The sequence below is a fragment of the Rhincodon typus genome, chromosome 41 (genome assembly GCF_021869965.1).
Source record: "Rhincodon typus isolate 14 chromosome 41, sRhiTyp1.1, whole genome shotgun sequence".
Taxonomy (NCBI): domain Eukaryota; kingdom Metazoa; phylum Chordata; class Chondrichthyes; order Orectolobiformes; family Rhincodontidae; genus Rhincodon; species Rhincodon typus.
The window spans coordinates 1,885,052-1,894,462 of NC_063372.1; the positions used below are offsets into that span (position 1 = coordinate 1,885,052).

The window sequence follows — 9,411 nt, forward strand, 5'->3', positions numbered from 1 at the left end:
GATTTCTCTCCACAGAAAGCTCAGCAGGTCTGGCAGCATCTGTGGAGAGAAATCAGAGTTAACGTTTCGGGTCTGGTGACCCTTCATCAGGGCTGAACAGTGGCTGCCAGACCTACTGAGCTTTTCCAGCAATTTCTATTTTGGTTGACTCTGATTTACAGCATCTGCAATTCTTTCGGTTTTTATGCAGGTTAGGTGGATTGGCCATGTTAAATTGCATACAGTGTCCAGGGTTGTTTGGGCTTGGTGGATTAGCCATGGGATGTAGGATTGTGGGTGGTTCTGGTTGGGACGCTCTTCAGAGGGTTGGTGTGGACTCGATGGGCCAAGTGGCCTGCTTCTACACTGTAGGGATTTTAGATGGTGAGGCAGAGAAGTTTAGGGAGGAAGTCCCAGAGCTCAAGGCCTCTGCAATTGAAGGCACAGTGCAATTAAAATCAGTCCATCTCCATTCAGTTCCACTGATCTCATAGACACTGATGAAGGATGTTAAAGTTGAGCTAATCGACAGAATCACGTTAAAAAAGGATCCTAACGGTAAAACTCCCTTCTGTCGATGGGGTGTACCGAGGGCAGCTGATCACTTTTCACTGTTTGCTCTTGGCTTCTGTCACCTCAGCCAAAGCTTGCATAATCCGGGTTTGTATTTCATTTAATTCAATTAAAAACCTGTTGGTTCTGAAAGAAATCAATACGGCAGTTAACAAAAACAAGAGAAGTGCCTTAACAGACAGTTTTGTCAGGATTTTAGCACTCTAGCTGTGACCTACCAACAACAACAAGTTGTGCGCGGGTTAACTGGATGAAAACCATGAAGCAGGCACTACCATAGTAATCACATTTCATATATGTCTGCTCATTGTCCCTTTTCATTGGTATCAATACAGTTAAATCCCATTTAATAGTTGGTACAATCTGATTACGTTTTGTGAACCCCTGCCCATCTCTCCCTCAGCATCTTTAACATGTATGGTTGTCAAAATTGCATCAGATAATTCACTACAAATCTCATGGCTCAAATCCACCTTTCACATGTGACATTTTCCACAACAGATTGACCATCATGGGTTGGTAGGGGCCTGGGGTGGTGAGAGGGTGGGGTGGATTTGTACAATCCTCCCACAAGCCAATGTTGATATTGATCTCCCTCTGCTCCTTCTCTGCGGCCACAACACTGTATTCTGCACTCTGATGCACTTTGTATGGTACAATCTGCCTGTATAGTACGCAAAACAACACTTTTCACTGTATCTCAGTACATGACAATAATAAATCAAATCAAATCAAAACATTTTATGACACCTTCACATGCTGGGCAGCACAGTGACTCAGTGGTTAGCACTGCTGCCTCACAACATCAGGGACCAGATTTGAGCCCAGCCTCGAGTGACTGTGTGGCGTTTGCATGTTCTCCCTCTCCCTGTGTCTGTATGGGTTTCATCCCACAGTCCATGTGCAGGTTAGGTGGGTTTGCCATGGGAAATGCAGGGTCCCAGGAATTGGGTCAGATACTCTTCAGAGGTGGTGAGCTGAATGGCCTGCTTCTATACTATAGGGATTCTATGCTAAGAATCCTCTTCATTGGGGTCCATGTATTATTTTCTGTCCACACCATGATGGAAACATATAGACCCTCTTTTTCCAAGTGCTCTCTTGCTTTCAATTTCAAACCTAACTCTCTGACAGTTCCCTTGACATGAACCATTTTCACCGGCCAACTTTGCAGCTCCTTCCTCTCTCCAGACCTCGTCTTATTTTAAAATAAATAAGTTGACCAAATTGAATAAAATTAGAACTGACAGTCCCTTGGGCACACTATAACAAAAATCAAAGGAAACTTACCAATTTAAATCAAAATATCCTTTTGAGGGAGATAATTGACCCCAACCCCTGCAGTGCCCACTGGTCACAAATCCCATTCTTGCATTGAAGTGAAAATTTCAGGAGCTAAATTGGGATTTGAACCTCCGCTCAAAGAGCATGAAGCCTCTGCGACAATATCACTACCGCCCTTGAAAATATTCTGAGGCATTTTGTTGCAAGATTCTAGGTGAAAAAATACACAAGCAACCAAAGCCTCTGAGATGGTTTAACATTTTGGGTCGAGATGAAGCATTCCCGACGTACACTTCCATTGTAGGTTTCTTTATTTCTTTCAAATCGAGCTCAAAGAAGCAGAGGGGATAGTTTTTAAAACAAAACTCTTGAAGTGGCTCCTGTCGGAGATTTGAGGTGCAAGGGACAGCTGAGCGCCCAGCAAAAGGTGCCAGCGGCCACAGAAGGTGCACGAGTTCGCGCCTCGAGCACACCTCCCCCCCGCCCCGCAGTGGCCGCTTCTATGTGGCAATTAGTGGTCCCTGTTCGGGACGCGGCACGGAGTGTGGAATGGGGGTGCAGAGCAAAGTGAGCCCGCCCGCAGCTCGCCTCAGTTCTGTTGGCGCGATCTGACGGGAATGGGACATCTCGGGGTTGTCCCCTTCGGCTCGAAAAGATCGGACCCGCCAGTTGTTTGACGGCGGGAACTTGCAGCAGTTCCAATCCCACACCTCATCCGTAGTCGGCCTTAGTGGACAGTCTGCATAATTTGATAATGTTGGGTTACAACTACTTTCAGTACAAGGGGTTTGCATGGCGCTGTGGTGGTTTCTCTACCTGGGGACGGGGTTCAAATCCCACCTGTTTTGGAGGTATATTACAGTAAGTCTGTTGTAATTTTCTTCCAAACCCGGTGAGTTTGGCAGTAAATCCTACCGCAGTACATTTTGCAAGTGGCACCTTTTTAAAAAATTACTTAATCAAGTCAAAAAAAAGTCAGAATAAATGTCACTTCTGCATGCAGGCATGATCAAAGTGGCAATGGGCTATCAAGTTATTCACTTAAAAGACACTTGCTAATTGTTTTAGATTTACACTTGTCAGTAGCTGTTTTATCTGGCCAACAGGCAATCTGCATACCGCATACCCTGGATTTCTTAATTATTTTTTCATTTAAGCTATTTTTCTAATCCTGCTCAGAAATGTTATTACAAATATTCCCTTTCGTACTTATTTGGCTTATGGATATTTGTATTTTGTATTATGCTTTTATATATTATCAAGGTTAGATAAGGGGAAATGTCCTTTTTTTGTACTTGTAATTATTTATACGAGTTGGATTAACAAACTTCCCCCACAGTCACATCCGCTAACCTAAATATTTATGTTTACCTATTGTCTCAACTGATACAGAATTCGTTTAATGCAATGTTACAAGTACAATTGTTTCACTGCTGCCTCTTTTTTCCACGCCAGAATTGAAAACACTGTTCAAGGTGGACAAAATGTTCAAAACGAATGCTGTGATACTGAACAGATCAAATAGAATCCCTAGTCTAGACATTTTTCCTCCAATTGACCGGTTCTGGGATCTTATTATACACCTCTCGAGCAGGTGGGACTTAAAGCTAAGTCTCCTAGCTCAGAGGTAGGGACACTACCACTGCTCCACAACAAATCCTCGGTCTGTACTGAGTTAGTGGAAGTCAGGCAGGCACACCTAGTCCCAAAATCCCTGAGGGAAGGAGGGAGACCAGTCAGGGTTGTCACTCCTGTGATTCCCTCGGTGCTTGGATCCCGAGGGAGGACTGACTGATGCTGTTAACGGCATCTATGCTTATGCAGCCAGCTACACTCACCCGCCTGAGCTCACACCCGAGGATCTGCTAATGCGGTGTGAGCCCTCTCAGCAGAAGGAGCCAGAAAGAAACGCTGCTCACCTTTTGCAAAAAAAGAGACGGGGTCTAAAAATAAAAGCACTGTTGCACCTCTGGCACATCTTCTGACCAGTCCCACAGCTATTTTGGAAACCACCTTACCAAAGATTCAAAGTTATGATTTCTGCACTTTAGAGCTTTGGGGTTAATCCTGCTATTGTAGCAATGCACTACCACAACTTTTAAATGCATGAAAAATAAGTTGTCCCTACCCAGTTAAAGCCTGGGGTGTCGGCACAGGGATAAACCAGCTATGCCCCAGCATTTGAATGCAATTAATATAGAATTTGACAGTTTGCGTTACTCCTACAGCAACGAGTCTTGAGTAACTGTCGGCGTTACTGTCCTTGCTGACCTGATTTCTTGCACTGTAATTCCACTTAACGCTGTCCTGCAAACCCTACCTCTCCCCATCACCGTGTGCACGACCTTCAGAAATGTTACAGTTGCCCGGTTAGCCTCACAATCACTTGTAAAGCAACAGCTGAATTCCAGCTTCCTGCAATTGAACCGTATTCTGCACACAAGCGCAGACAGCTACAAAACCTCAGCAAGTTCCTCCAAAGTGCCACACACAGAACAGAGCTTTAAAAATGCTGTCTTCATGCATGTTTAACTTGCAATATTTTGACGATAACGTTTACAAAAAAAAGTACGTCCACAGCAAAACAGAATAAAATAAATCATTGCTTTGGAGTGTAAAAAAAAGCTGGTTTATGTTCCCCCCAATGTAATTCATAACACCTTTTTTCCTGAAGAAGAAAGCAATAAGCTATTACTTGCAATACATACCTGATGGTAAAAACGTGTGGTATATCTTTGGTTTTTTTAGAAAAAGAATCCAGATCAAAAATGTTGCACAGAAATAGATTTGGAAAACAAACAGAGAGGGGGGGACAAAAACTCCCAGCTGATGATTTCGGTTGCCCGGCCAAAGAAACAGGTTGGAAGCACCTGTCTGAGTTGCTGAAGAGCCTAAGTCCCTTTCTGCAACCTCCCTCCCCGGCTTCTGGGAATTACTGTTGTCAATTGCACTGTAATAAACTATCCATTCGGTCTGGGGTGTACAGGGGGGAGGGAGGGAAGTTTGTTGGTCGGTCAGGAAGGAGGTGGGGGGGGCGCTCCTATTGGTCTACCTCCCGGCCTGTAGGTGGCACCCCGTCTGGGAACCGAGCCAATCGCTGGGCGACGGAATGCAGGCTGACGCGCACGGAGCCTCCGTTGACGCGCAGGAGGATCCAAAAATAGCTTCAGGTGAGCCCCGCTGGTTTCCATGGGAATAAGGATATCCAACCGGCTGAGCAACTCCGCCCCACCCCTGCCGGCATGCCAACGGACTGAAGCAGGATAAGGGTAGATCACCCTGATTTGCATATCTTCCTTCTGTTGTGATTATGATTCGATTTATTTTCGTCACATGTACTAAGATACAGTTGAATGGTGAGGAATGCAAAGATAGAATCCCTATAGCGTGGAAGTGGGCCATTCGAGTCCACGCCGGCTCTCCGAAGAGTATCCCACCCTAAACCCTTAACCCTACATTTAGCACGGCTAATCCATCCTAATCTGCACGTCTTTAGACTGTGGGAGGAAACCCACACAGACGCAGGGAGAGTGTGCAAACTCCACGCAGAGGTTGGAGTTAAACTCAGGCCCCCTGGAGCTGTGAGGCAGCGGTTTTAACTACTGAGCCACTATGCCACCCAATGCTCTCATCCCTTTTGGGAATGTTGGACATCACAGGCTCTGGGCCTGCCCCTAACTACCCTTGGTGGTGAGCTGCTTTCTTGAACCTCCCCCCACCCCCATGGAGAGGTTGGGGGTGGGAGTTACTTTTGTTCAGAAAGTGAAAATATATAGTAGGCTGGAGTCACACAGCGGATCTGACAGAATGAACATTCCAAGTTGATGACTATTTTAAAATTCTTTTCATGGGATGTGGGCATCCTGGCTGTACCAGCATTTATTGCCCATCCCTTGAGAAGGTGGGGGTGAGCTGCCTTCTTGAACCGCTGCAGTCCATGTGGTGTAGGTTGACCCACAATGCCCTTAGGGAGGGGATTCCAGGATTCTGACCCAGTGACACTGAAGGAACGGCGATATATTTCCAAGTTAGGATGGTGAGTGGCTTGGAGGAAAACTTGTAGGGGGTGATGTTCCCATGTGTCTGCTACCCTTGTCCTTCTAGATGGAAATGGTCGTGGGTTTGGAAGGTAATGTCTGAGGATCTTTGGTGAATTTCTGCAGTACATCTTGTAGATACTACACACTGCTGCTACTGAGCATTAGTGGTGGAGGGAGTGGATGTTTGAGGATGTGTGGCACTCAAGCAGGCTGCTTTGTGCTGGATGGTGTCAAGCTTCTTGGAGCTGCATGCACTGAGGCAAAGATTTTCCAGCAAGAGAACATTTTCCCTCACCAAAGGAGTTCTGCCCACAGATGCTGCCAGACCCAGAGAACATGTTTGCTTTTACATATCCAGAGGTATTGGCTTTACAGCTGACATGAAAGGAAGATCCAGCATTTGCATAGCACCATTCATGAATCATGGTCCTGAAAGGTCTAGAGTGCTTTATAGGCACTGAGGTGCTTTTATAATGGAGGAAACATGGAAGCCGATTTGTACACAGCAAGCTCCCACAGAGAGCAATCTAATAATGTAGAGAGATAGTAGGAACTGCCGATGCTGGAGAATCTGAGATAACAAGGTGTAGAGCTGGATGAACACAGCAGGCCAAGCAGCATCAGAGGAGCAGGAAAGCTGACATTTCGGGTTGAGAATCTGTTTTTAGTGATGATTGTCGAAGGATAAATATTGACCAGGACATTATGGAAGAACACTCCTGTCTTACCTAAAATAGTGCAACGGTATCTCTCAATTTCACCTGTGAAAACAGACAGAACTATACATTATTCACCCGATGGACAGTTATGTCTGACAGCTGAGCATTTCTTCCATGCTGTATTTATACAGTCACTGAATCGCTGCAGCACTGAAGGAGGCCATTCACCCATTGTGGCTGTGCTGATTTTCTGAAAAAGTAATTCGTCTTGTGCCACTCCCCTGCTGCTCTGCATGCTTTTCCGTTTCAGATAATGATCTAATTCCCTCTTGAAAGTCTCGTTTGAACCTTTTTCCCTGCACTCTTGGTCAGCACATTCCAGATCCTAATCACTCATGGCATGAAGAAGTTTTTCCTCATGTCTGCATTGCTTCTTTTGCCAATTACTGTGCCCTGTGCTTCCACCCAATGGGAATCGTTTCTCCCTTTTTTTAAATTCATGCAAGGGATGAGGGTCCACTGACTAGGCCAGCATTTATTGCCCATCCCTAATGGCCCGGAGAGCAGTTAAGAGTCAGCCACATTGCTGTGGGTCTGGAGTCGCATGTAGGACAGATCGGGAAAGGGTGGCAATTTCCTTTCCTCAAGGACATTCGTAAACCAGATGGGTTTTCTAACAATCAACAATGGATTCACGGTCATCATTAAACTGTTCATTCCAGATTTTTTTAAAATTGAATTAGAATTTTTAAAAATTGAATTGGAATTTTACCATGAGATAGTAAGAACTGCCGATGCTGGAGTCAGAGATAACACAGTGTGGAGCTGGAGGAACACAGCAGGCCAGGCAGCATCAGAGGAACAGGAAAGCTGATGTTTCGGGTTAGGGACCCTTCTTCAGAAAAATTTTACCATGGTAGGATTCAGACCCAGGTCCTTAGAACATTACCTGGGTATCTGGATTAAGAGTCCAGCAATAATACCAATAGGCCATCACCTTCCCAATTGATCTATTCTGTCCAGACCCCTCATGATTTTGTACCCCTCAATCGGATCTCCACTCAGCCTTCTCTTCTCCAAGGTGAACCATCCCAACATCTCTAATCTATGCACATAACTGAAGGTTATCAACACTGAGACCATTCTCACGGTTCTGTTATGCCCCCTTTCTAACACCTTCACACTCTTCCTAAAGTGCAGTGCCCAGAACTGGACACAACACCACTGAGGCTAAACCAGTGCTGATTGCAGATTCAACATAACTGGCTTCCTTTTCTACTCTATGTGTCTGTTGCCAGGATGCTGCAAGCTTTATTAACTGTGCTGTCAACCTGCATTGGCACCGTCAATCATTGGTGCATGTATACACACAGGTCCCTCTGCCCCATACCCCCGTTATAATTGTCCCCTTTATTTTGTCTTTCTGCCTTCTTCCAACCAAAATGTAGTGACCTGACACCTCTCTGCATTAAATATAACCTCCCACTCATCCATCCATTCCACCAACTTCTGAGAAACTCATTGCCGCAAAGGGCTGTGGAGGCCAACTCATTGAGTGTCTTTAAGAGAGAGATAGGTAGGTTCTTGATTGGTAAGGGGATCAAAGGTTACAGGGAGAATGCATAGGAGAATAGGGTTGAGAAACATACCAGCCATGATGGAGTGGTGGTGCAGACCTGATGGGCTGAATGGCCCAATTCTGCTCCTATATCTGACGGTCTTATGTCCTTCTGGAGTTCTGCACTACCCTTCTCACAATTCATAATGACCTGTGTTTTGTATTATCTGCCCTGTACACCAGGGTCGTCTTCATTAATATATATCAGTAATGAAGTGTTGACCTAGGCTTGACCTTCACATTTTGTGGGGACAGCTCGAACCTGTGACTGTTTCACTCAGACCAGAGGTTGGTACCAATTGTGCCACTGTGGATCCCCAAGGCATTACCCGTGAGCTGAGATGATGAGGAGGGGAGGTTTGTAACCCCTTTTGAACCCTGCGACATTAGCTTCCACAGCACTTTTTTTCCAATTACAGTTCATAGATTATAGCAATTCACTTTGGAATCCTTTCCACTAAAAGGCCGAATCTTAGCAGAAATTGACTAAGTGTCAGTTCTGTAAGGTTTCACAGAGGGTTTCTCGCCGTGGAGTCTAGCGAGTTTTCTCAAGCAGCCCAAACTTGCCTCATTAATGTCCCAATGGTGCCCTTCTTGTCTGATACTTGCTCGATACTCCCTCTTATTGCAGGCAGAGGTACTTTCCACTGCTGAGATATCCTCATGCATGTGCCATCTTTAAAAGCCCATTGTGCCTTCTCTGCTGTGCCAGCATAAGTGCCACCATCCTCTTCTTGACACCTCACACTCACTCTCTCTCTCTGCTCCTGTACCCGCCACCCACCAAGGCTCACACTCTGACACTCTCACTGTCGCCTACAACACTTTCCCTCTCTCGCTTTTACCCACACTAACTCCTGGTACTACTAACCCTCCATGCCCTCTGTGCTGCCCGCTCACTCACTTACTCGCAACACCTCCCCACCTGCTCCAACAGTAACAGCTATGCCACCCGCTATCATCTCACCCAATCATTACCCTTCTGTCATTCAAGGAATGAAAAAAAAGCCCATGAAAGGACTGAAAGAGCAGGGCAGGTGGTTGGGTGCCCAATATGCAGCTCACCACCCCGCAGTCAAGACTATGGTGCCACAAGATGTGCCCTTCTCCATCACTGAGGAAGAGAGCACCAATCCCTCAGAAGACACATTAGCAAGACTGCCTCCTGTACCCTCACCAGCTCAGATACTAACACCTCAGTGGGTATGTTTGTCAGGTTAGGTTCAGGGGTACCTGTTGGTGATCACTTCACAGCCCC

The 9,411-nt window shown here is 45.8% G+C and overlaps 1 protein-coding gene across 1 annotated transcript in view; it reads right to left on the minus strand.

Moving 5' to 3' along the window:
- Nucleotides 1-4,791, minus strand: part of LOC109924537 (nuclear receptor subfamily 4 group A member 1-like) — a 36,558-nt gene extending 31,767 nt beyond the window's left edge. The window contains exon 1 of the mRNA XM_048618830.1: nucleotides 4,545-4,791. The gene's annotated coding sequence lies outside the window, so the exon portion shown is untranslated. The remainder of the gene's footprint in view (nucleotides 1-4,544) is intronic.
- Between the last annotated feature and the right edge of the window lie 4,620 nt (nucleotides 4,792-9,411).